The sequence below is a fragment of the Chamaea fasciata genome, unplaced genomic scaffold, assembly GCF_029207755.1.
Source record: "Chamaea fasciata isolate MVZ Bird 193981 ecotype frontalis unplaced genomic scaffold, bChaFas1.0.hap1 SCAF_4, whole genome shotgun sequence".
Classification (NCBI taxonomy): domain Eukaryota; kingdom Metazoa; phylum Chordata; class Aves; order Passeriformes; family Sylviidae; genus Chamaea; species Chamaea fasciata.
In genome coordinates this window covers 38,604,774-38,629,390 of record NW_027094089.1, presented here as the reverse complement: position 1 = coordinate 38,629,390, position 24,617 = coordinate 38,604,774, and the positions used below count along the sequence as shown (strand labels likewise).

Sequence of the window (24,617 nt, the reverse complement as noted above, 5' to 3'; positions counted from 1 at the left end):
ACCAAGTTCTTCCCACTTCCCATTATTTCCCTCCAACAGTGTCCTCCAACCTACAATAATCTAGCAAGCCAAAGGACACATCAATTTGTTTCACTGCAAAAGAACTGTATTTCAAACAACTTTCTGAAGAAACTGATACAATTACAGGGACATGATCTTCTGCTTTAAGATTTGAAATCACAACAAAGGCATTTGTTGGGGGTTAGGTTTGTTCCTTCTTTCTCTAAAGAATTTTTTCCTCATAAGTTACCAAGGAGACCAAGTGTTAGATACTTGAGAGTACTTAACCGAAACAAAGAGGTGGACAAAGTTAGAAGGGGGAGATAATGCAAGTAAAAGACAGAGCTTGAGGCAGCTGCAAGCTGTTCTTTTTCCGAGTTCAGAGGGAAAAAGAACGACTGTTGCTGGCTAGAAGAGTTTCACTGTGGCCAAAAAGATCCAGTCCTAAGAAATCTACTATCACCGGTTCAGCCTGAATCCTAAATTTTCTGTGTCACCCGCCGGAGCTAGGCCGGGCTTGCCTCGCCTTCGGCTTCTTCAGCGCTGCTCCTCTTGCTACAGTGTGACCCTGCACCCCCTGTGCTGCCGGGACATCCTGCCCCTGCCTGCTGGGACACCCTGCCATCCCAGCTACCAGCCCGGGACTTTTCCACTGTTCCAGCTTGGCGCTCTGAGGATCCTGCAGGGACACCGAAACCAAACTGCCCTGGGTTTTGTGAAACAAAGCCCTCAAAGTTCTTAGTACTGTTTTCGTTTGTTATTAATACTGTAGTTGTTTGGTGGGGTTTTTTTGTGTTTGTTTACTTTGTAATACATACTAGTAAAGAACTGCTATTCCTATTTCCCAAATCTTTGCCTAAGAGCCTCTAATTGTAAATTTATAATTGAAAACAAAAAAAAAAGAGGTGGAGGGGGGGTTTACACTCTCCATTCCAAAGGAAACTCCAGTTGTTGTTTTGGTTTTTTTTTATTACCTGGCAAATACCTGTCTTCCCAAACCAAGACAGCATTTCTTACAGGAAGATTATATTTTAGTGGTACCTTTACAGAGTTATGTATAGAAAAATTTCAGCAATTTATTGCAATTTACTAAACTTCTTAATAGTATATCTTAAGTGCCTCATGATCTCACTGCAGCTTATACACACAGTCCTATTTTTTTTCTACAATCTCACACTGAAAAAAAGTCATGTCCTCTTCAGATTACTCTGCTGATAGCTAAAATTTTCACCACAAAATGTAAAGTCTTTTATTGGTGGGAGTGCTGGCGTTGAGAAAAGAAGCTAAGAAATAATAGCAATTTTGCTTCCAATGCACAGTCAGCAGGATGTCTATCTGAGCCATGCAGTACTAGCTTCTGGCTTGTAAAATAGATTGTCACAAGCAAAAACTCATGTTTGCTGCTTTTCTGGCTTCAGAGGAGAACTGAGCTACAGTTTATCACTGACAAAATGACTAACGTGATTGCCCAGCCTGTGAACAGAAACATCCACCCTGAGGAGTTGGAAAATAGTGGGGATATGCTGTAAGCACTTTTATCTTTCACATTCAGCTTCCTCTCCCTATGTCACAAGACTATTTAATATAAACTCCACTATAAAGGAAGTATGCTATTGTAAGATATGGAAGTTGTGTTAGAATTGAAGAAAAATTAAGAGGAAATGGGAAGAAAAGAGATCCAACAACTGAAAACCTAAATGAAGATAATAGGTTTTTAAAACCTAATTAGACTTTTAAAAGCTTCAAAATGCAACAATTAATGGAGACTATTGAGTGCACTTCTAGAAAAGCTAATTCCATTATGAAAGATTGGTGTTGATCAAACAGATGTATAACTAGCCTTGCATACTGTGCATGTAGATACAGGGTGCCAGTGGCTTTTTTTTTTTTAAATCCAAATGGTGATAGCTAAAAAGGAACATGCAAAATCTGAGCATAGACCTATTAAAAATGCTTTAGCACCTTAGTGAATCAGCAAACTCTTCCTTTTTTTTTTTTTTTTAAATCAAAAAATGCCTTCAAATCTACAGCCAATCAAAGGATCAGGTCTTAAGCAGAAAATTATAAATTAAAAATTGTTGAAGAAGGCAAATTGTAGAGATGTAACTAAAAACCATTAGGTCAAATTCAAATCAAGACCACTGGAAGTCAGTGGTATTATTTTTAGTGCTGATTTCTTTTTCAAGAACTTCAATTTTCTCTTCAACTTGGTCACATAAAACAGCATGTGAAAATTGCTTCTTTTTGTATGTCTTAAGTACATAGCTTATCCTTCTCATTTATATCTTCACAGGCATTTTCCACATGAAACATAGACATTAAAAGCCTCCACATAATATTATATGGCTTTCTGCAAAGCAACTGTAAGTGAAGAAGTAATGCCAACAACTGTGCAATCAGAGGTTTCAAAATATGAATATCTCAACTGGTCTACTGGACCAGAAAGATGAACCCAGTTTTTGTAGTGTCACTTTTAATACATTATGGCCGTAAAGAAAAATGGAGCAGCTTATTTCCCACAGATATTTCCAAGGCCTTAGAAACTTCTGTTTGAACCATTCTTTAATTATCTCTGGCACAGACTTCAGAAAGCTCTGTGCAGTCACAAGTGAGAGTATTAACTGAATTTTGCTCTGGTTCAATAATAGTAACTATGATTCTAATACAATGTAAGAGTCAATTTTGTGCAGTATGTACTATTGATGTGAACACTAAATAATAGTGCAGATTAGTTGAAAGGTCACTGCTTTTGTTATCCTAGAGTTCCTAGTCTGGAAAATCCTGAATGATCTCAGTATTCATTGAAATGAATAGGTCTTGTAGCCACTCCATGCCCTACAGAACTGGTATTTCAGCTCTGACTTCTCCCACAGCTAAGCTATCACACAAACATTGGGCTGGAATCTCTCTATTGAGACAAGTTTACATCTCCAGTGAAAATTCAGAGAACATGTGGAGGGAGGCTGCTATTCTATGCATCAGAGATACAGTTTAATTTCTCATCACATCTTTGGCACAACACATGGGCTTGCAGCTTTTACTTAAAAGCAAAAAAAAAGAAAAATTCTATTGAGTCAAAAATAATTCTCAAAGAGTTTATTGGGTTTTTGATTTGACAGTACTTGATGCATAGTCAAATTCAGTAGTGCTGTGTTCATAAATCTAAGCCTCAAAATATCATGAATTTTCTCTAAATACTTTTCCAAATAGAAATGCTTTCATGAAGTCCTTAGTTGGCCAGAGTGATTAAACAATACTATAAATACGATCTTGGATTTCATAAATTCTTTCAGTTTTTAAAACATACTCATCAGTTTTAGCAGGTGAAAAAGGCATCATTTGAAAGGAGGGAAAAAAATACTTTCCCCAGACAGCATGATAATTTATTGCCTTGGGCAATTATTTTGGCTAATTCATGAAACTGTAAATATAAGACACACAGGGAAACAAATCAGAACCCTTACTTGGAGTAAGTCAAACTTTTTCAGAACAAACCTGTAAAAATATTGTTACAAAATCTTAATCTGAACCAACACCAGCTTTTCTTACCAGTTTGAAAATGCTTGTTTGCATACAAATAACTTTTGTTTGATGATTTTCCATTGACCACATTTCTGCAGCTTAAAGTAATTGGAATGCAATACTACTTCATACACTCTATACCTTATGAAGTTAGGCTTCTTTTTAATGCACTTTTTGCTAGCATTTTCCCCTCATCCTAGTTTTCATTCATTCTCTTCCATATAACAGATTATTCCTCATCTTTTCCTAGAACATTTTCAGCATCTTTCTTGCCTTCCCCTTACTAGTTATATTAGTTAAACTATCTACCTCCTCTTTTCACTTATCTCACACTGTATTTGTTCTGCTCTTTTCTAAACTTGTTCTGTCAGCCTCTGAGCTGGCAACATGGGCAGCCCTCAGCTGGCTGAACACCACCTCTACTCACTGGTCCCTGGTCACCCCTTGCATCATTTCCTGGTGGCTTAGCAGGCTCCACTGAATACCTAATGGCCCACAAAGCAAAGCTTTTGCTAATGAGTCCCACAGAGAATGGCAGACTACAATTTGAGCAGAAAACCAGCACTATATTCTCGCTAACACACGGGGGTTTGTTTGGGTCTCTGAGCTTCTTTTCAGGATTCCTGACTTTCATTTCAAGTTCTTTCACATTTCATATTGAAACCATTAGGCCAGAGGTGTGTAAATTTGCAGTGATTCTATAGTGTGTGAAAGGCTACAAAGAATAAATGTTGTCTGCCAGAGATGCTGCCTCAGCTATCAGCAGCTTCCAACATACTCCATGGAAAACAAACACACACATGCACACACACAGGAGCAGCTGTGCAGGCCTGGGTTGGCAGCCCACAGAAAAGCAAACCAGTGTTGGCAATATGAAATGAGAGGACAGCCAAACCAGAAAAAAGAGCAATGTTCATGCACGGCAGTGATGGGGTTTTATTCTGGAAACCTGGGTACCTACCTACAAGTCTACCTACCTATAACTTAATCCTTGTGTATATTTGTGTAGACGAGAATGTAACTCCCCTGAAGCAGACTGGTGGTTATGGGTAGTGTTAATGACTTCTAGTTTTGAGCAGTAGATATTGCCTAAGGTAATAAATCTAGACCTTGGTAACTGTAATCTTCAGTCCTGACAGAGGCAAGACTGCCACTGTGGGTCTGTGTAGTTCAATGTGAACCAGGGTTTGGTGACTGGGCAGCACACAGAATCAACTACTTAAAACATATGCAGGAATCACAATGTTACTCCTACAAAACATCAAAGAAAAATTATAAGTATGCTGCATTATCAGTGTTTCTTTAAACAACAGGCCCTCAGATATCTTTCCTGGCCCCCCTAGGTCCTATTGCGGGTTTTAATTTTTCAGACATGAAAATAAATAGCAAACCAATGGTTTGTTTTGCTCTGCGAGAAGCTAATGGACTGAATGCAGTTTGTGCTCTGGTTGTTTCTCTTTTACATTCTGTTGGTAAGACAGTTGTATGTCAAATAAATTTAAAATCCATGGCTCGAGTAGCTTGGCACAAAAGAACTTGTGCTTAGCCTATCAGTCAGAAGCCAAGATTTATAAACAATATTTAAATAGTCTTATTAGGTCAAGATAATTCTCCCACATGAAAGAAAAATCTCTTTAGGTGAGGGCATTTCTAAGTCAGATAAATCATTTTCTGAAGCTTTTCATGACGAAAATTTCAGTTACTTTTAAAACAATTTTCTACCTTATATTTAAGCAGAGAAAAGACACATTTAAAAGTATCCTTAATGAAAATTTATGTTTAGTGCTATTTAGCTGATTTTTCCCCTCAAGTTTTACATAACATTTGTCCTTTATCCTCTTTCTCTTCTATAAAACTTACATCATATAATGTGCTGTTTGTTCCATTGAGGTGTATAACACAAATGTTCAGAATTGCAAATTAGATATGGGCACTGGATACTTACATTCACCCTTTTCTATTTCTGATAATTCATCTTCTTTTTAATAAAACTAGATGCTCTGATTATATTCCCTAAAACACTCTTTCAGTCTCCCTGTTTATTTGGTAACAGGAGGAGCTGAAATCTATTTTGTTAGTCAGATTTATTTGATGAAATCGTGTAATATTCCTTATGTATCCCAGTTTGTCTTTAGCTGCTAAATGGCTTATAGTTGCACAAACCACAGGTTTGCCCTCCTTTTCCTGGCAAGGTAACCGTTTCAATCTGCTCTATTTGAGCGTTCCTCTGTGCAGATAGAAACTGAATTTCCATGTATTTCCATGGGAAAATTACTGTGATGCAGTTTTTTCACCAGTTTCACCAGGGGTGGTATTTTAGGTAGAGTTGGAGGGGTTCAGTTAAATTAATCCCCTTTAGAAGAATAATCTAGTGTTCAAACCAATAAAATTATTAGAGTGCAAAATAAAAAATCTCCAAACAAATCTGGGATTTTAAACATTGTTATGGTTAGGTTCACTGACAAAGATGAAGGTGAGCACAGGGGAGAGATTAAATAAAAAAATTAAATAACTTTCATATGAAGAACAATCACAATGGATTATCATAGCTCTGCTGCTCTACTTTGTGGATTGTGATAGACTCTCCTACTAAGTGAACACAACAGCACAGTTATGGAAATACACAGTTGATGTTTTGTTAGAAGCAAAAAGAATGCTTTTTAGAGGACAGTGGACAATCCACTCCTGATGATTTTTTCTGTCGGTTGGTTTTCTCCAACCTTTCTGTGGTGGTGCAGATGCATCTTCATGTCTGCCAAACACAGCTGGGGAGGCAGACACTCACCTAGGCACAGGGTATCACTATATGAGTGAGGGTTTCTATTACACTACAGGAGAAGAGCACTGTGTTAACAAAGATGATCAACTGCAAAGAAAAGTCTTCAAATTCCAGAGGCAACTGTTACTTGCATTTTAAGCAGGATTTCCATGGACAAGTAGTCCTTGGTCTCTCAAGAGATGTGCACAAAAAAGAGCTATTTGGTTTGATGCAGCGTAGCAGACACACTCCATCATGAAGTACATATATGCAGAGTAAAAAGGAGAGGGAGACTTGTAAAACCATTTTACTTTTGTGAGTTATCTTGTCAAACACATTACCTGAAGAAATAAGATCACAATAAGATAGTGTAACTTTAAAGTTCTCTACAGTTTATATTTCCTTTTTTAATTTTTTAACTAGAAGACATCTTAGTAAACAAAAACTGTGGCATCACCATCTTTATATTGTTTTGTTGAATTACTATCATACTCTATTAGACTGCCCCTCTCACTCAAAATTTAGAATAGGCTCCTTAGTACCAGTCTACTTATAGTCTTGATATAATTAGGCTGCTATCCTGCTGTGCTTGAGGCAAGTTTGTTCTATTTGGCAAAAACAAGAGAATAAAACAACCCTCAGGTAGCTCCTAACTGGGAAACTAAACTGTCTTGGCTCAACAGCAACTCCCCATCCTACTTGGACTAGTGCCTCAAATCAGCTGGTCTCTATGGCTGTTTACTTTCTTCCTCCAGGTAAGGATCAACTCGTCCTTTCCTCCAGACTGGTCAATACTGCTCTGCCAGAACTGCATCCAGAAGTTTCACCAGTACTTTCATATACAGTCAGGAATCTCATTAGTAAAGCCTTTAGCCGCTCTTTTGACTGAATAAGGGATGTTTTCTTATTACATTCTTCTTTGCAGTGGGTTTCTGATCCAAAGAATAGAAAAGATTCTGCATTCTCCTTTAACTGCAAAATTAGTTTCTTAGTTACTGGGAACCACTTAAGACACATTTGCTCATCCTTAGCAAGGACAAAAATCTTTGCATTTCCAGCAGTCTGAGCTACTGAAACAACCAGAGGTTTGAGTCTCCTGGGAGTTAAACAGCTCACTGTCATATGCTCTAAAACTCTTCATTTGAAACACAGGATTTAATGGTGACAACAACGAGACACATTCTGAATGGGGTTGTTCTTCTTTAAGTCCCACTCCACACACATTTCTGTGGTAACTGAGGTTTAGAGTTTTTTCTCTTTACCATGACCTACTTTCTATCCTGAGATAAATACACACAACAGCAATATAAATGTCACTTCTAAAAAATAATAATCATCAATTAAAGAAAACTCTTTCTCAAACCTCAGTTAATTCACAGAAGTTATCAAAATATAACTGGAAGATATATTTAATACGATAATAGTGGTTTGGAGGATGGCTTTCAAGCACAAGCTCAGGATTTATTTTTTTTTTTTTGCAAAGAGATACAGAATCTAGAACTTATGATATTGAAGTTATAATATTGAAACAATACTTAAGATTTCTTTACAGGATGCATTAAACTCCCCAGACCAAAAAAAAAGGAAAAAAAATTCCAGTAACTTCCTCCAATAATTTTCAGGTAACAATTTCAGCGTCTGCTTCCAGATCTTTCCATTCACAAGTTCTCCAACAGCAAAAATCACTGAGATTTTTTTACCAACACTGGCAGGCCTGCAAACATTTCCACCCTTACATGTAACCTCCCTTATTTCATCACCAGCTGAGTGCTCTACTATCTGCCAGAAGTATATAAAAATAGAGGAAGAACTGGAAACCATGGAAAGATTTTTCCCTACCCGGTCTTTCAGTTTTCAGTGCCATTTTGGTGTGGAGACTAGAATCTCAGTCAAGACTAATCCTTTTCTGAAAAAATACCGCATAAGAGCAATTGTATAAAGTGCAGACAGATAAATCAAATTTTAAGCTGTAGTTGTCTTTATGAGATTTTCACTATATGAAGTCAGGGTGTGTAATGCGAACACATTGCACATCATTTTCTGTGTATCTCTTTGTGGTATTCAGTCCTTTCTCATGGAAAAACAAGTAAATTGTTCACTTTAATATCTATTATTTATTGAATTTGGTAACTGAAAAAAGTCAATCACTAATTGCCATTGAAACAATGGAACTCTTATGTCAAGCAAATACACAATTTCCTGCTTTTTTAGCTGAAAATTATGAATAATTTAGGTCTCACTAATTAAGAGCATTCTGAACACTGCAGCCATAGCACTGAAGAAGAGTAATGTCCTGTCTTTCTCATTGTATTTAAAATAGTACTCCTTGTGTTGCCTAATCAATATAATACTTTATATTAAAAAAGCACTGAAAATTGTACAGGAAAATATGAATACTTTACTCTTATTTCTTTTCCCCTGTCAATGTGCTTATTTTGAGAGAATGATTGGCCTTTCTTTCTTTGCATTCTCCATTTGCAGGTTCCAGTGATATACACATCAGCTGATGACAGGAAAACATACATGCATTATAGAAAGTACTTTAAGAAATCATCAGGCAAACCCTAGTAGCCTGAAACTATTCAGGGCCTTCTTTATTTGGTCTCTCCAATGATAAGCACCAAATAGATAAAACAGTTTACAAATAGCATTTGAAATTTGGGGTGATAAAAATACGGTCTTTAATAATAACACTGTCTATGATCTACAGTAATTTCCCTTTCCTCCTGAAAGTGACATCCAGATATGAGAGTTTCTGAAAGAAAGAAACTCATGAGAACTGTTTTATTTTCCTCTACCTTATTCTATCCATTTCCTCAGGTGATTACTACAAGCATTTTCTTATCCAATACTTTAAAATACATAATTCTGTAGTCATCATGATAATCTGCAACACGGTAGCAAAGGTGGAAGATGGTTCAGCAATATTTAGTCCAACAAATACTATTTCCATTACTTGAAGTGTAGAAGAAAGTAGAAACTTATTAGCTCTTTTTAGACTATATCAAAATTAAAGCAGTCTGGTATAGGAAGGAACAAGGATACAAGAAGCAGTCTCTTCTGAAAAGCACATCTGTGCCTCTTACCACTCACAAAATAGTGCTGGGAGCCATTTTCTCTGGTTGATTCTTATGCTACACTGAGCAAACCAGCTTGTCTTACATTTGTTCCTTGGTGAGCAGGGGATACTATTTTTTGAAAGCCTTATAGACAGGAAGCATTGTATCTAAAGTGTATGAGTTTATTTATGAAATATTAATTGGATTATTAACAATTTAGACTGCACTAACTCATAGGACCACTGTCTGAAAACGGAATCTAGTTGTTGCAGGCACTTTACCCACAAATACAGGGACTCAGAGCTCAAGCAAGTCTAGACAATGAACAGAAAGATAAGCAGATGTGGAGAGTAGGAACACAAGACTGCACTGACAGCATCCAACAAATATCTGAAACTGATTTTTATCTATTTCCACTGATGCCATAATATAAAAAGTTGTCTTGCAATCTGACATCTTTGTTAACAGCCACAACCTATTTTGAGCCACAAATCTGCCTCCCAAAACCTCTCTTGGATATACCTGTCTCAATCAATTACTTTTGGTTGCACCTTGCTTTCTTCTTGCAAGTCCCTGTGTATATGACAATTGTTTGTTGTTACAGACATTCCTTGCCTTAACAAACACACAGACACATCCTTCCACACAGTTTATTTCTAATTGCATATTCATCCTGTTCTTTGGCCTTGGATTTATATTAGCTCAGCTCTTTCATGCTACAGAAGTAATCCTACAAGCTTGGCTCTCTTATGCTGTAAAAGATCGTAAGTTAGACAAAGGCCTGGGGTTACAACCAGTTTTCTGGGACTTCTAGTATGATACTGGTATATTTTTAATGTTTATGCCTTGGGCGTGCATAAACAGTTCTAATAAACTCTTTTTTATTTTAACAAATCAGAGTAAAGAAAGAGCTCGGTCAACAGTAGGAATCCCAGAGGAGGCAGGAAATGTTTCACTGTTTCACAGAGATGCATCTGTGGCACTGCCGAGTCCTGCATCATGGGAGACACATCATGAAACTTGGTCAGGTGGAAATCTGCTTACCTGCCAGCTAGGAGTGGATATGACATAAGAAAGATGCATGTATAATATATTACGTATTATACACGTATATAGAGAGAGTATACATGTACTCCAAGAAAGGGATATTAAAACTCATAAAAATCTAGATGCATCATTGGTTGCACTTGAATAAAGAGATTAAAATATGCTATCTTTTGAATCTCTCCAGATGAATGTAACCTAATTACCTACCCAAGTTCTGAGTTTATTGATTGTATTATCCTTAAAAGAACATGGAATCCAGATCATGACTGGATCTCATGTAGCTTGCACACATGAGTCCAGGGCAGTTTCTGTGAGATGATAGCTTGCTGTGCAATCATTACATGGATCTCATATGCCATTGTAGCAACCAATAGAGCCTAGCATGAGTCCAAGAAAGAGGCACTGTACATGGCTGACTATTTAAGCATCTAGGGTTTTTTTGGTGCTTCTAGCTAAAAGAAACTCCCCTTTTCACCTATTGTTTATATGTTTCCCAATAAGTAGAATTGCCACTGAATGGTGGAGTCTGAAAAAGTTGTGTTTTCTGGATATTTCAATTCAGTGTTTTCTTCAGCCTTCCTTCTTACCAGGACAACTGCAGAGTATTTTTTCTCAATGGTCAGAAATTCATGTCCATTCATATGGACATGAATACCATTACCATGTAATACTGAATTAACACCCTCAATTTAATCAGAATATGTTTACAAACACCATGGACATAGCAGAGAACTATCAGTTACTCTGCAGTACCTGATTTTTAGGCTAACATGGATGTTTCATATTGCCCCCGGACATCCCCTTTCCCCATTTGGTATATTTGGTACAAAGATTCTTTGCTTAAGGAAGCTGAACTGTATCTCACATTTGTAATGCAAAGTAAAATTCATCACTCTTCATCAATGAAGAGGCAGTCTTGCCAGCAGCTGGAGGGAGGTAATTCCACCCCTGTCCTCTGCACTGCTGATGTCACTTTTGGAGTATGGGGTTCGGTTCTGATGTCTCCAGTCTGAGAGACATGGTGATACTGGAGAGAGTATATTCAAGGGCCAAAAAAATTATTAAAGGACTGAAGCATCTCTCCTAGAAGAAAAGTCTGAGAGAGCTAGGACTATTTGCTTCTAGAATAGAAGACTCAGATTGTCTTATCAATGAATATAAATATTCAAAGGGAGGGTGACAAGATGGAGTCAGGCTTTTTTCAGTGGTGCTCATAGACAGAAACAGAGGCAATGAGCCCTCACTAAAATCTATATGCCACTTAAACATAGGAGCATTTGAAAAATGGAACACGTTGTTCAGAAAGACTATATAGTACCCATTCTTGGAAATACTCAACTCCTGATTAGACCCGGGCTAAGCACCCTGCTGAAGCTCACCATGCTTGAGCAGGAGAAATCGACTGGATGATCTCCAAAGGCCCTTTCCAACATCTTCTGTAATTCAATAAAAAAGATAGTATCTTCCCTTAACTTCTGTTCATTGGTTTTTACTTTGCAAAGTGTCACCCTTTCATCATCCTGGCTCAGTGTGGAGGCTTTGGAGTGACTGTCACTGATCTGCATAGATGCAACTCATGATGTGATAAGAGTGTGATATAATTTGCAGGGTGATGTTGTAACCATTTAGGGGAATGGTCTTTCGCCTTTTGACCCTTCTGGAATTTCCTCCGTACATGTCCATACCTAATTGGCTGAATGCCAGGACCGTCCCAAAATAGGAGACTAGATAAGACCCCTGTAATTTCTTTGTTCTCTCTCTTGATGCCCCTGGACCCCTTCGAGGAATAAACGCCTTGGAATAAGCTGGGGCTAAGAGCCAGTTTTGGATCTTTTGTCCTGTCCCTTCAGAGATATTCCTCCAAAGCCTCTCCAGAGCTAGCCCCAGGGGGTGCTGCAGGGGGAATATTTTCAGGTTGGCGCTCACGTGTGTTTTAGCAAATATTAAAAGCCCACACATAGCTGGAGACCCGTTAAAAGGTCTTAAAAAGCTACTGAGAATGTCAATTGCCCTCACAACTAGCAATTGTTTTTTGCACAGCTATGGGGTGGGGGATGGGGTCGACAAATTTGCATTAGCCCAATGTAAAACCACCTGGGACAGGGACTTTTGACGCTTCACACGACCGACCACGGTCCATAATATAGGTGAGATCCTTTTCTGTGAAGGCGAATCTGGAATAGCCCCTAGCTGGGGGAGCAGTTCTCGCAGTGGTCATGGAAACCGTGGTCTCTGCGGGACTTAGGACCCAGTGGAGACCTTGTGTAAAATGCGGTTTGGTTTTTCGGGTTTTTTTGCTGCCGGGTGCCCGCCTGTGCGGGGCTGCCTCAGTTGGAACAGCCTGCATTTTAGGGGTGAATACAGCACGGGCGAGTCCCAGAAGCCAGGCTACGCCAGCAGGACCCCCCCCCCCGAGTGCCCCGGAGCCAGCGAGAGCTAGAAACTTAGGCTCTCCCGACCCCGTGAGAAGCCCGCCGCTCTCAGTCTCCAAGCAGGAGTCGGATAAATAAACGTGCGTGTGTTTTTTCGTGTCAGAAGGTAGATATTGGATAGATAGCTCTTAAAACATCACAAAAATGGGTGTATCACTATCTGTTCACCAAAAGAGTGTATTAAAACAGCTTAAAAATATTTTAATCAATGTTAAAAATCCATAAGAAGTTACTAAAACAGTTTGTCTGCTGGCTGTCAGCTGAAGTTCCTGACTATGATTTGGAAGATTTAAATTCTGTTTCATTTTGGGATAAAATTGGACAAATATTAACTTTAAAAATCGAAAATGGTGATCAAAAAGCTGCTTTATTTGTTCCTTTATTTTTGCATGCGCGTAAAATACTGTTAGAAGCTAAAGACCAAGACCAAAGCAGGCAGCCACAAATAAACTCTCCAAATAACCCTTGTTTTTTTTCTAATGCCTGTGTTCCTGACAAGGATAACAGTATAGATGAGATCGGCACTAAACTGCTGACTTACCCACAGAAACACAAAGAAAGTGAAAAGGGTGGAGGACATGTATTTGGTTCCTCCCCCGACACTCCTCTGTCTCCCCTACATCCCAATCTCACCCCATATCTCCCAACTAACCCCTGCATTCCTTTTCTTGACCTTTCCCAACCCCCCTTCCACTGTCCACCTCTCCCCCGCGTTACCACAGCAATGGGGGCGGGCCGTTTCCAGCCGGCACTCGCAGGGGGGAGGGGGCGGAGCCCTTGCAGCCCCGAGCCCCGGTGGGGATGGGGCCGGGCCCTTCCCAGCTCAAAGCCCCGGGGGGGAGGGGATATCCCTCGCGGCAGAGGCACAGAAACAGCTTTCCCTCAGGTCCCAGGATGGGGGAGGGAGGCAGCCCTTTGCCGGACCCCAGAGCGGGGAGGGGAGCAGAAACTCCCTGCTTCCCTAGACACTGAAAGAGCTGAAAAGGAAATTTTAATAACTCAGACTGACAGGAACAAAAGCATCCATTCTGTTACCCCACTCTGTTATACTGGAAGAAAAAATAGTAAGAGAACTTATCAGCCGTTATCCTACCAAGACAAAAAAGAAATTTGCAAAATACAGAGAGAATTTGGGAAAAACAGTGAAATTTTTAAAGGAATTATGAGGGCAACTTTAAATGCTAATGAAATGGTACCAGCTGACATAAAAGATTTATTCAGATGCTTGTTAACATCCACAGAACATATTTTATATGAAAGGATGTGGAAGAAGTCATTGTCTATAGTATTACAAGAGATCTACCAAACACCTGGTGAAACTAAAGACAATGATGGCTATGATATAACTTACGATCATCTCTGTGGTGAGGGTGCTTATTACTCCCCAGAACAACGAGCCAGTTTATTACCCAAGTCAATTTTAGATAAAATATGTAAGGCTGCAGAGAAAACATTTTCCAATTACCAACTACTGAAATAAAAGGCAGCTATGTTAATATAATTCAATCATCTTCTGAGACATTTTTGCAGTTCATCAATTGTCTAAGGACACAGGTGGAAAGACAGGTGCAAGACCCACTGGTGCAGACAGAATTGATAAAAGAGATGGCTCAGAGGAATGCCAATGAGACCTGTCGTAGAATTATTCTCAGCCTTCCTCTCGAACCATCACCCAGCCTAGCACAAATGATAGAAGCCTGTACCAGAAAAGCAGAATATTTCCAGGCACCTGAAAAGAATACAGGACTGGCACAGCCAAGGTCGGCAGCAGCAGCGACACCACGACCAAAGAGGCAACCAATGTCAACAGAACAGCTGCAGAACATTATCTGCCTTCGCTGCAAAAAGCCAGGACACTTCGCCAGACCCTGTCCACAAAATCAGAAACAGAAGAAGTCTAACTAACAAAAAAACTAATTTCTCAGTGCGTACCCGCAGTTAATATCCTTACGCGCAAAGATAAAAATATAGCGGGACCTGCAGTAACTAAACCCTCTCTCTTAAAAAAAAGGGGGGGAGGAAGGGACATGCGGTGTGGGGGTGGAAAAAAATAAAAATGCCAAATGCTCAACTAACAAGGTTTGGCAGCCGCGAGGCCGAATAAGGCTCGTGACTGCCAAAGGTTTTCATTTCAGGTCTACTGATTGGACTGTTGTTACAGTGGACTTGCCAAAAACCTCACAGGACCTGACGGTTCATGACATGGAACTGGACAGTGAGTATTTTGTTATTGGGGACACAGCACACACACCCCTACAGATCGAGATTGCTCCTGTGACTGTTAAGGGAAAGTTAATAGGCTTGATGCTGTTGGCACGTTGCACGCACCCACCATATTACCTGGCAGAGGGGCAAATTCTTACCCAGGCCATTCCTGTTCCTGCAGAGATCACAGCAGAAGGAAAATCACCAGAAGTCTACTGGGCAGAAGTCTACTGGGAGAAGATAGACCCTCTATGGCATGCAACATAACCTGTGGCTCAGAGCGCCTCCATGTGGAAGGTGTACTAGACAACGCCACAGACGTAACCATTTTACCAAAAACCATGTGGCCTGCACATTGGGAATTGCAACCTGTAGCGGGCAAACTTCAGGGCATTGGAGGAATCGCATTGGCAAAAATTTCAAAAAATGTAATCCAAATTGAGGGACCTGATGGAAAAGTAGCTAGTGTCCGTCCGTCTGTTGCTGAATACAAGGCCCCCCTGTGGGGGAGAGACACCCTGTCCCAATGGGGAGTCAAACTGGTCATTCTCGAGACACCCCAGGATTTTTGAAAATAGCCACTGTGGAGCGCCCTACCCAAAAGTTAACATGGTTGGATGATACTCCAAAATGGGTAGCACAGTGGCCGTTAAGCAAAAAAAAGCTTAAGGCGCTTGAGGAACTCGTGGAAGAGCAATTGGCCCAAGGGCACATAGAAGAGACAACAAGTCCTTGGAATTCCCCAGTCTTTGTAATAAAGAAACTGGGGAAAGACAAGTGGAGACTTCTCCATGATCTCAGAGAAATAAACAAAGTTATAGAGGACATGGGAACACTCCAACCAGGGATGCCTACACCAACAATGCTTCCTCGAGATTGGAAATTGGCAGTTCTAGATATCAAAGACGGTTTTTTCCAAATTCCTTTACACCCAGAAGACGCCCCGAGATTTGCATTCTCAGTTCCTTCCATTAACAGAGAAGCACCAATGAAACGCTATCACTGGACAGTGCTTCCACAGGGTCTTAAAGTGAGTCCTTTTATATGCCAACAGTATGTAGCCTCATTGCTGTCTCAGGTACGTGCAGAGACTAAGGACGCCATCATTCTTCACTACATGGATGATGTGCTCGTGTGTGCCCCCAATGACTCAATACTCCAACACACGCTTGTCCTAGTGGTTAAGGTTTTAACCTCTACTAGATTTCAATTGCAGGAAGACAAAGTTCAAAAGATGCCACCTTGGAAATACCTGGGTTTGGAAATTACTGCAAGGACCATTGTTCCGCAGAAATTGGAAATTGCAATCCCAAAACACTAGCAGATCTCCATTCTTTGTGTGGCTTCTTGAATTGGGTAAGACCCTGGTTAGGCCTCACAAATGAGGATCTAGCCTCCCTCTTCAAATTACTGAAGGGGGAGAGGGAGCTGGTTTCTCCCAGGGAACTGAGTTTAGAGGCAAAGATTGCAATCAAAAAGGTACAGATGGCCTTGTCAGAGAGACAGGCTCATTGATGTGAGCCAAACATGCCTTTCCATTTCATTGTTCTAGGAAAGCTGCCACATTTGCATGGTTTGATTTTCCAATGGATCAAAGAGGAGAAAGATTCACTCTTGATCCTAGAGTGGGTCTTCCTTTCTCACCAAAGATCCAAGACCATCACAGAGCCACAAGAATTGATAGCTCAGCTGATTTGGAAGGCCAGGGTGAGATTGTCCGAAATGGCGGGTTGTGATTTTGCATGCATACACCTCCCAGTCAAACTTTCTGGGAAGGGAAAGAACTCTCCTGAGAGAATGACCAAAGAGACTTTTGAGCATTTGCTCCAGGGCAATGCCAGTCTCCAATTATCTCTGGACAGCTACAGCAGACAGATATCAGTCCATGCCCCGTCCCACAAGTTGTTCAATGAGGAATTCCACCTCATTCCTCGTGAGAAAAGGAGTCGGAGACCACTCAAGGCTCTCACAGTGTACATGGATACATCTGGGGCCTCTCACAGGTCGGTGATGACTTGGAGAAATCCGCAAACGCAGCTTTGGTAAGCTGATGTTGAGTTTGTGGAGGGATCACCCCAAGTGGCTGAACTGGCCGCCGTAGTAAGAGCTTTTGAGAAGTTCTCGGAGCCAATTAACTTGGTGATTGACTCTGCTTACGTGGCGGGGGTAGTGTCCAGAACGGAGCAGGCTGTGCTTAAAGAAATAAAGAATGAGCATCTCTTCAGGTTGCTTTCAAGGCTAGTTTATTTAATCTCTCATTGAGAACATCCGTTCTATGTTATGCATGTAAGATCACACACTGATTTGCCAGGTGAAATTGCAGAGGGGAATCGTCAGGCAGATGCCCCTGCTGCCCCAGTTGAAAAGGCACGTCTCCCCGACATATTCCAACAGGCAACGCTGAGTCATCAACAATACCATCAAAATGTGCCAGGTCTGATCCGTCAGTTTCGGCTAACACGGAGCCAGGCTGGAGCCATTGTGGCCACCTGTCCCAGTTGCCAGCTCCAGGCCATACCATCGATGAGTGCGGGGGTTAACCCCCAGGGCCTTGGCAGTTGTGGGGTTGTCCTGGGTTGAAGTATATTCTATCACCATCTTCATGAACTGTTGAAACCAGGTGAGGCAGTGCTCCCTGCCTCCTCCACTCTGGCTTATCTTCTGTTAATGGGCCCATCAGCACCTTTGCTACACAGCTCACAGATAACCCCCTCCTGGACTATCTCCTGTTAATGGGCCCATCAGGCCTTATCACATGACTCACCATCCCACTGTGAGATGCTCTGCCCAGAGGGAGGAACCAAGCATTCCAGCCTGGATATAAGCTGAGACTCTGAATACTGGTGGGGGGCGCTTACCCACTGGATTCCCAGAGGACCCGAGCTACCAGACCTTTCTGCAGGATCACTGCTTCAGGAAGACCACCTCATCTGGACTGCTTCCATAACTCCGCTCAGGTTGTATTCTGACTCTGTCAGTGGTCTTTTGTATTATTGCATCTATTTTATTTTACTTTCTTTCCTTTTTTTCTATTAAATTGTATCTCTGACTTGGAGCTTCTCATTTGTTTTGCTTTCAAACCACTACAGAGGTGTTGCAGACAGATACCACACAGATTCCTAGTTTTGGCCGCCTCAAATATGTTCATGTAAGCATCGATACATATTCAGGCGCAGTGTATGCCTCTGCCCACGCAGGAGAAAAGTCTGTCCATGCTAAGCAGCACCTAGTGCAAACTTTTTCAGTATTGGGGATTCCAAAAGAAATCAAAACTGATAATGGCCCAGCGTATGTGTCCAAGGAGTTCCTGGAGTTCGTCCAGCAGTGGGGAGTGGAATGTAAAACTGGCATCCCTTACTCCCCCACAGGTCAAGCTGTGGTTGAGCGTGCATACCAGACGCTCAAACAGGTCTTGGCTAGGCAGAGCAATTCAACTGTGTGGATGTCTCCACAGCAGAAGCTCTGCAAAGCCTTTGTTTACCATCAATTTTCTGAACTGTTCATTTGAGAACATGAGTCCACCGGTGGTACGTCATTTTAACAGCGGCAATCAGTTCAAATTGTCTCAGCGTCCACCGGTCTTGATTAGGGACCCTGAAACGTGGGAGACCAAAGGTCCCTATGAGCTCGTGACCTGGGGTCGTGGCTATGCGTGCGTGGCTACTCCCTCAGGCCCTCTGTGGATTCCGCAGAAGTTGGTGAAACCTTTTGTCCCCAAAAATCCAGCTCCAGCAGAAGGGGATGAGAAGCAAGTAGCCGCTGCTGTAAAGAGAAGACGCCGCCGGAAGAAGGAAGAAGAATCTTCCTAAGTGTAAATTCCAGCAGAAACAGAAATGTAACTTGTTTTAAAATGTCTGTTTTTCCCTTGTAGAGAAAACCTTCCTCACACTAAACCCTGTGATGAACCCCATCCAAGTGATCACCTTGCTAATGCTAAACAGTCTGGTAACGGCGTGGATCATACCTCAGCCGCGTCAAAACGTCTGGGTGACCCTGGCACAGACACTTCAGCAGGAAAGCATATGTTTGTCCACTACAGCAGCAGAGAATCCTATGTCCACCTCTCTGGTAGGAATTCTATTGCAGGCTGGAGAATCTCCAGCGCATTTGGACAAATATGGGTCCAATGACATTCCAGAATCACGTACCCCCTGACCACACGATGATCAGCAGCAGCAAGCTGTGATGATCGGGAACCCCTTAGAGGAGTGGGTGCGAAATGCGCCCAAGGTAGATCAGGAACCCCAAGAGTTAGAGTTATTGGGTTCCTCCCCTGCGTTCTACTGCATACATTTCTCAGTCGTTCCAAAACCTCAAAACACAGACGAGTATCACTATATAAGACAATATGGGAAGTTCACTGCAAGGAGATGGTGTCATAATAATAACCATATTGCAGCTGACAACCCATCTCACTCAAGTCCCAAAAGCGTCCCTAAGGGATTGTTCTTGATTTGTGGGGATCGGGCGTGGGCAGGAATTCCATCTTGGCTTCTAGGAGGGCCTTGTGCCATAGGGCGGTTGTCCGTATTGACGCCCAACCAAACTCTAATTGGTGAATGAATGCACAAAAACAAATCAGCAACCAAATTTCAGAAAAGGAGTGCTGAACAATTGGACCCAAATTGTGATTCAGATATTTTCCATTGGGCTAAGTCAAAAGGAGTTGCTGTGTCCCTGTTCCTTCAGTGGGTCGCAGCAGCCAAAGCTCTAGGTGAATTGGGCCATCTAGAGTGCTGGGTGGTCAAACAGGCAAATTTGACATCCACCACCATCAGCTCTCTCCTAGAAGATGAGAAAATTACCAGACAGGCAACGCTACAAAACCGTGCTGCTGTGGACGGACATGAATGCCAGGAATTTGAGGGACTCTGTTGCTTGAACCTGACCTCGAAGGCTCCAGACATCCGTGCTGCCCTTCGGAGCATGAACAACTTGATCGGACAAGAATCTGAAGATTGGGTCAAAGAACTGTTCAAGGGCTGGGGAGTCACAGGGTGGTGGATCTCCACAGTTAAAACAATTTTGTTATTTCTTGCTATTCTTTTCCTTGTAATAATTGCGTTTGGGATCCTATGTCATTTGGTTTTCAAGGCTATCAATGGTCTCATGCTTTTTACCTCAGAAGTCAACCACATAGAGTTGGCAAACCTGAAACAGTCTGACTTCCCCACCAATTGTAAGTGGTGGGAAAGCTCACATGCCTTGTCAAAATGAATGTAATTTTCTTGTAACCTTGTTAAACAAAAAAGGGGGAATTGTTGTAACCATTTAGGGGAATGGTCTTTCACCTTTTGACCCTTCTGGAATTTCCTCCTTACATGTCCATACCTAATTGGCTGAATGCCAGGACCGTCCCAAAATAGGAGACTAGATAAGACCCCTGTAATTTCTTTGCTCTCTCTCTTGATGCCCCCGGACCCCTTCGAGGAATAAACGCCTTGGAATAAGCTGGGGGTAAGAGCCTCTTTTGGATCTTTTGTCCTGTCCCTTCAGAGATTTTCCTCCAAAGCCTCTCCAGAGCTAGCCCCGGGGGGGGCTGCGGGGGGAATATTTTCAGGGTGATAGCAGCTCCTGTATGCTATCACAGGGAGTGGTTTGTCTAGTAAACAGAGCTTCTCATCTGTTGATACCAAGAAAACTGTGTAGCACAGTAAGAACAGCTATAGCTTAAAGACTTCAGGCCATGTAACTGATTTTTTTTTCTCTGATTTCATAAATACTTTTAGGGATGTTCTGAATATGCACAACATGTCTCACTATATCCTTTTCCAGAGATCACTGGTTGTATGCTATCACTGTTTTGGATAAAGCAAGAAATCATCCTGACACGATGGAGAAATCTTTGCAAGATGAAGTGTCTCAAAATAAAGAGCAGCCTGAGGCTGTGGCACTTGCTACAGTCTCAGAAATCTATGCATGGAAGATCTTCACAAGGAAGAAATATTCGCTGGTGGACTGTGGTGGAAGGAGTAATACAGGACCAAGGCTGTGACTGACAAACAGGCAGTGGTTGTCAGGAGTGTAATGTTACTCCACCATGAATCAGTTTAGGGGTACGTTGTTAGAATAGCCAAAAGCCTGACAGCAGGCAGAAGTACAAGGCACAATTCAAGTTTGCAAACTCAGGTATTGATAATCATGTTATCACTGAAATCATTGTAAAGTATGGGTTGTAATACTGATCCTGACCTAACACTCAAACAGTGAGCCATGCCAATCTTTGGGCTGGTTTAACCTTAGCCCTCATATTCGCTAGCAGAATGCTTGCCTGAGTGCATCAGTGTGAGTTGAATCAGCCCTTTTATTAGAACATACAAATATGTAAAGTCAAGATATCTGAATTACAGGTCAGCAATTTTAACAATCTTTCTCTTCCAATGCTTACCAGGAATAAAGGCCAGCTTTACGTCTGGGGCTTGGAAACACATAAATGCATATCATTACCTAAGATATCTCCAAACTGCCTATTTACTGGCTTTAATACCTTCTTTCACTTTTCCCCTATGGAGTTGCTTCTTACTAAACTATTCCTTACAGAGAATTTTGTTGGAGATCCTTTTAGGAAGCAAAATGTAAGCATCAAGCTACATGCAAAAAGCTCCATGTTATTACTCTGTTGCATTTTGTATATTGAAACTCCTGACATTTCAAGTCTGTCTGTTAGCATTGGAGTTTTGGTTTCTAGGTCACTGACCCTGGACAATGTGGAGGACTTGCATATAGTCTGCAGTGTAGCAGAGCTCTGCACTTGAAACAATTGTCAGAGTTTTCTTTGTTGATTAAATGAGATCCTATTCAACACCAGATTTTTTAAAACGTCAGCAGATTATTATGGTGGAGAATGACTGGCAAGTTTGGTTGTGGGGATTGCAGCCATCATACGTAGGTGACAAACCAGGACTACTCAAAAGAAAGAAAAAAGGAGAGGCTGGAGGATATCCCAGATCCTAAATGAGAACTCGGTTCTGATGACTACTCTGCTCACTGATAGTCTCTATAGGATCTCATTTTACTCTTGGTTATTGAAAATCACGGATCCTGAACTTTTACAATAGGGCTGTGAACCAAATTACTGGTATTCACTTTTCCAAACCAGTAGTCTCTAAATTCTAATTTAAATTCTAAGTTCCAGAAAAGAACTCCATCAAATATTCTGCAAAAAACATGAAGGTGTTCATTTGTAGCTTTTGTTTTGCTGATAGGTATAACTTTTATCTGACTGCCAAAAGGATTTACTAGGAATTGGTAAAATTTAGTTTTGAAGAAATGTAGGTCATTAATAATTATATATGTGTAAGCAAAAAGGGGAAAATTGTGATAAAGCCTAATCTCAATTTTGAATTTATGTTTATTATTTCTCAGCACCTTCCATACCACTGAATGGCTGCATTACTATTTGTGATTGGGTATTGGAGATGCGCTGTGCTAAGTACCACACATTTTTGCATAAGTTTACAGTGATGCATTTAAGCATGGGTCAATTCCAAGTCATAACATCCCTATTGTTCCTTTGTCCACATATCAAAAAAAGCCTTATTTCCCAGGACAGACAAGAGAAGTGCAATTTTTCTGTCACAACGGCTCTCTTCTACCTCCTTGTTGAGACTGCAAAACAGCCCCATTCTGGAGATGAAAAGCAAACTACAAACATTAAAGAACATGCTTTCATGAGTTTCTGAAATGAATTCCCATATTACTTCCCTTACTGATCTGGGGTATGAACCAGTTTCAGTGGGTATGAATTACATTCCCGTTGGAAAACAGTGGAAATGCGAAGACCTGTTCCCTGTGGTTTCCATATGTGTGCAAGCCCCCTAAGGGGACACAAGGCCCTTCCACTGCCACAATAAACACACAACAGTGCTTAGCACACATAAAACAAGCCAAATGACACTGGTTATTTCATGTTTTCATACACTTACCTCTACCATTGCATGACCCCATAAGGCCCAAACCTCATTAATAAACCAAAATGGCAATTCTCCTGATATATATACCCACTCTGCCTTCTCTTGCCATCATCAATTAACAAACTATTGTTTTTTTTTTCTTTTCTTAATATTCTTCTGATGGCAAAGTCAATCACATTGGACTCCTAACACACAGCTTGATGCTGTCTGTGGCCCCAAGGAAACAGAGAAGTTCATAAACTGCTGTGAAGGGGAGAACAAAGTTTTCTCTAAAACTGGGTAATATGATACTTGGCAACACTATGAAAATAAAGTGGATAAATTATCAGTTAACTTGAACAACAAGAAAAAAATCTAACAAAATTCAAGAAAACATCTATCAAACTTTGGGAAAAGATATAACAAATGTCAAGAAAAGGAAAATCACAGAACTTGTGATCTGGACCAATAGACATACTCTGGAGATGTGTCTTTGCTGTGGCTATGGTGGACAAACCTCTTGGCAGAAGCACACCACAGATCCTGCTGATGACAGGTGCCTGCTTGTGTACCCGCAACTGCAGATTCAGGCTTATTACATTGGAGAGTCTAGAGGACATCTCATAACCTGAAGTTTGCATTCCTTGACTCTGTATTGTCTCTCTGTGGTGTGCTCCTAGCCACTGCTAATGCCAACAACTTCCCGTGCCAGTGATCACAGTTCCGGAATAAGTTTTAAACATTTTAAAAATGAGGACGGTAGGAGGACTTGAACCTTTCTAGTAGCACTTCAGCACCTTGAATACACCATGGTTTGGGTATTCACTCATAAACCCAGGGCACAGTGTATCATGTAGCATTGCTACAACATGGATGGGTACATTCTCCCGATGATCCTGGTGAGAGGAGGTGTCAGCATCCTCCTTTAAAGCCAGCATGATGAACATCACAGGGACTGCGGGTCCTCCCAGGGCAGGTAGTAGAGCTGTGCCTAAATTTTGCCTAGTGCTCTCCCAAGGTCTGCATAACAACAGCCATTTTCATACATGCAGGCCACCCTGAATTTTTTAGCTACTAATTTGTACACTCCAACAGTGCTAAGATTTCCTTGCTAGGGTGACAGCAGTGTTCTTGGACACAGAACATATCCTCCCAAAGTATCAGCAAGGGTAGTGAAGTCAAGGTATTGGCCCTTGGCGAGAGTTTTCAGCTGTGCTGCTCTACATCTGGAAGCTTTGAATTAACCATTGATTATTCAGTGTCCGTGGGTCAAAGTAGTACCTACATGGTAATATTCCCTGCCTCTCACTCCCCTTTTTCTTTACCATTTTACTTCAGCTTCTCCAGAGTCAGGAAGAGATTCAGGCCACAGGTACTGTCATGTCACTTGGCAACCCACAGGTACAAATAGAAATAATGTGAGAAACTAAGCAGGAACAAGAATAAATGACCTGTTACCATGGCTGCAGTAACATGTACCACCATCTGCAGGAGACAGAAGAAAGGGCAATCTGCTGCTTCTTGGACCACTTAGCATTCACAGTCAAGTGAATGATTTTTCTTTTCACAGTTTCAATCCCATTCATGACAAATATATTGTACCTAGGAGACTGATCAGAAGTTTGACTGAAGTAAAATGTCCGAAGTGCACATCACATTAATGCAGGTTCTCAGCACCAACTGCAGTAGTGCACCACATTTC

At 41.2% G+C, this 24,617-nt stretch overlaps 1 protein-coding gene across 1 annotated transcript in view; it reads right to left on the bottom strand.

The window, feature by feature from the left end:
- Positions 1–24,617, bottom strand: part of TRPM3 (transient receptor potential cation channel subfamily M member 3) — a 286,642-nt gene that overhangs the window by 162,114 nt on the left and 99,911 nt on the right. The window lies entirely within an intron of this gene.